Source organism: Pteropus alecto, unplaced genomic scaffold (genome assembly GCF_000325575.1).
Source record: "Pteropus alecto unplaced genomic scaffold, ASM32557v1 scaffold80, whole genome shotgun sequence".
Taxonomy (NCBI): Eukaryota; Metazoa; Chordata; class Mammalia; order Chiroptera; family Pteropodidae; genus Pteropus; species Pteropus alecto.
Genome location: NW_006430460.1, coordinates 4,831,708 through 4,835,344, shown reverse-complemented (window position 1 = coordinate 4,835,344; position 3,637 = coordinate 4,831,708).

The following is a 3,637-nucleotide window of genomic DNA, read 5'->3' as shown; positions in this document are numbered from 1 at the left end:
GCTGAAGTCACAGAAATGTCTCACACAGCGTGACATTAAAGGACGCTCCAGGAGGGGAGAGCAACCTGGTTCTTCCCGTGTTCTCTGCGAACTGTTGGCTGGGAGGGGAGAGCGACCTGGGTTCTTCCCGTGTTCTCTGCAAACTGTTGGCTGTTTTTCCACTCGCGATTTCCCATTTACACACACAGAAATAAAAAAGTGCGATTTTGTCAATCTGTGATTTCCTATAGGATAATTGATCTATGCTCTTATGAATTAGTACCATTTGACAGTAGATTCCAAAGCATAAAGTTTAGTACTGAAAACAGCATTTTAAGGTAAATGCTCTCAGTTGTGGTTGTTTGTTCTCGTTTGTTTTGTGTTTTCTTGCCTGTGGTCACTCTCAGTGGTCATCATAATCACCGCCTAAGTAAGGCGGATTATCGGACTTCTCCTGAGAACGTCTGAATGCGGAGAGTAAACTTTCTCGTGGGACTCATCCGCTTCCACAGTTTCTGTACACTCACTCCTAAAAATACATTCACACTTCCTTGTAGTTTTCCTGTTAACCTAACGAGTTTGGTTTACTCATTTACTGGTCATATTTTAGCGACGCCACTCGCAAACCTGAACGTTGGAGTGACAAGTCACAGAAGAGGCAAAGGCCACCGCTCTGTCGCTGTAAGTTTGTCCTGATGGATTTGGGGGGAAGGGCACTCAACCAACTTTCCTCTCTACACCTCTTTCTTTTAGATGAATTTACATAATCAAACATTTTAAAGACAACCACCGCAAAACCCAGCCCACTGAGATAAGATGAGAAATATTCTTCCTACGCTGTCACGTGCAGCAAACACGCCGATCACAGTAGCCATCGTGTGTGGCCATGGGGTCTGCTCTCGCTGTCATGTGTGTCACGGACATTCACATTCGCCTTCGCAGTTCAGCTTATTAATACGGCAGCCTGCGTTTCACTGACTATTTTTCTATTGTGATGTTTTAAGCTAAACCATCACCATCGTCATCACAGCTACCGAGTGCTTACAATACATCACGCATGTACGAAGGCTGTTAAGCCCGTCCTACCGCATCCTCTAACAGAATGAGACGCATACAAGTGTTATCAGAGCTTATAGAGCAGAAACAAGCGCCGCTGGCCGGTGGTCACAGCTTCCAGGGACACTCAGAACCTGACATCGGGTGTGCCTATGTCCCAAGCCAGGCGTGTTCCACGCTCAGTATTTCTTGCCTTTGCAGACACCTGTGGCCCACCTGTGTGCTCCTGCAGGAGCTATTCCAGGTGACGCGAATGTCCCGCCTGCCACCTTCGTCCCTGGGAAGAGCAGTCACTTGGGGACCAGATGGGCCTTCAGCGCTGAGCTGAAGTGCCTGAGTCTGCTCAGAAACGTCTGTATGCTCCGTCTGTAATGTTGACAGACAGGCCACGGTATCATTCTATCAGAACCCGAGTACGGGAAATATTTTGTTTGAATACAAAGTGTCCTTAGCTTATTGCTAATTGTGTGCTGTAGAAATATTGTTTATCTCATTTTCCTCAATTGAAAAGAGTAGACAGTGGTCTGCAGAGTAGGGCGAGGAGCCCGCAGCTCTGAGGTCCGTCTGCAGACCGCTGTCCCGGAGAGGACTCGGAGGCCAGCACAGCTCTCCGTTCAGCCCCCGCGGGCGCCGTGCCCAGGGGCCGGACCGAGGGCGCCTGTCCCCTTGTGACTTTGGAGCGAGCAGACGCGATGTCCCCGCAGACGTTGTGGGCCCCGCTGCTCTGACCTCTGCAGGACCCGATCCCCTCAGGGCCACACTGGAGCCAGGGGCGGACACAGACGAAAGCCTTCACAGCGAGGACTGGGGCGAAGCAAAGTCCCGCGCACGGCACGTGTGTCCCCAATGCCCCCCGCGGACCTGGTGCCGCTCAGCTCCGTCGGGAGAGGACCCGAGAAGCAGCGGGACGCGCCCCTGCATCAGGCAGACCGTCTCACGGGCCTGAAAGTGGGCACTCCTGTGTTCTGAAGACAAACAGATGTAACAGGTTTGTTTTTGGCAGCTCCCGAGTCTGATTCTCCCGCCAGACGGGATCTCCCCGGTGCTCTCAGGGCTGGGGGCACATGGATCCCGGGGCCCCAGTGGGACTGTACCGCGAACCCCTGTCCCGGCTGAGACCGCAAGACCAAGAGGTCAAAGGAGCAAGATCTCCAGCAGACCCTTAGAAACATCATTTCGAAATGCATTAAAGTGCTGACGAGGCATTTTAAATGTGTGCCGGGAATTTTTGTCCTTTTCTCTTAAAAATAATCTGTGACTCTGAAAAAGCCTCATATCTGAATATACTTTTAGTAATTTAAAAATTTTCAGGCCTATTTTTCAGCCTTTATTGCAGGGTTTAGAGATAAACAGAGCAGGTCCACACAGGGGGAACTTATCGGACTGAGACAGGCCGTTGGGTCGCTACGGAAACCCGTCACCAAGGCTGTCAGCTGAGTGTGGTTCCAGAGGCGTTGGACAGATAGTAATTATGAGTTTATTCCACGGGAAGTGAGGCTTTATGAAATTTTCACAAAACCTTTCCAAACCTTTGCCCTGAATTAAAACGGCAGCGCGTGTGGTTCCACGTAAGTGGATGCTTGTGCTGTGCACACAATCGTAACCTTCATTCAAAAGCAACCCTTGACCTTCTTGTACAATCACCAGACAAACAAAACACACCCGCAGATGGCCCAGGAAACGTGCATGCCGGAAGGCTGGGGAGGGCGGCCATGTGCGTCCCGCATCCCGTTCACTCTGCAGTTCGAGCAGGCCTGGTCCCCCACGGCCGCATCACTTCCTCCCGGAGCCCACGTCCCCGCAGGGACCGTGCAGCTGTGCTGCACTTACACGTGACCGTCCCCAACAGCAGCGGGGTCCTCAGACACGGTCCTCAACAGGGTCCTCGACGGACTCCACCGCAGCTGCTCATCTGCCTCTCTGGAGCCCGCTGATTGAAGCCGCCGTGGTCCAGGCCCCCAGGGGACCGTGACACACTGGTTCTTTAGACTCCACACTCGCACCGCCCTGTGGTGCCACGTTGCGGCCTCTGTGTCGTAATGACTTTCTTTTTCTCTCTAGGAACAGTTTCTGTGATTCGACACCTTAAAACAGACAGACAGACAGCTAGCAGGCAACACTGGCCGCTGCTGCGCTAGAGAGGACGTTTCCTCACGCTGTGCCTGTCATCTTCCACAGTCCGACACGCAGGTGGCAGCTCGGGTCTCGAGACCTGTGGCAGCTTCAGATAAACCTGCCTCGCGTGGTAAAGGGCCACGTGCCACCGATGTCATACCGCGAACCTGTGACTTCTGCAAACACAGTTTCCATTTGGATCTTATTCTGGGGAAGTCTGCAAATATCGCATCTGAGCGTTTAGTGTCTCTTGAATAACAAAAAGTTTCACACCAGTCAACTGCGGTGTGCCGGCTGCCCAGGGCTGCGAATTCTGACCTGTGACAGTAAGAAAGAGCAGGCGCGGTGACGTCGGCTCCTCAGAATATTTGACTTCCATCTGCTCCGACGGGGCATGCCGACGGCCCGAACGCGTGCTCCGTTCTTCACATCGAGGCTGCTTTGCTCACGAAGGCCGTCGCGACAGGCCGAAGGACCCAGCGCCACC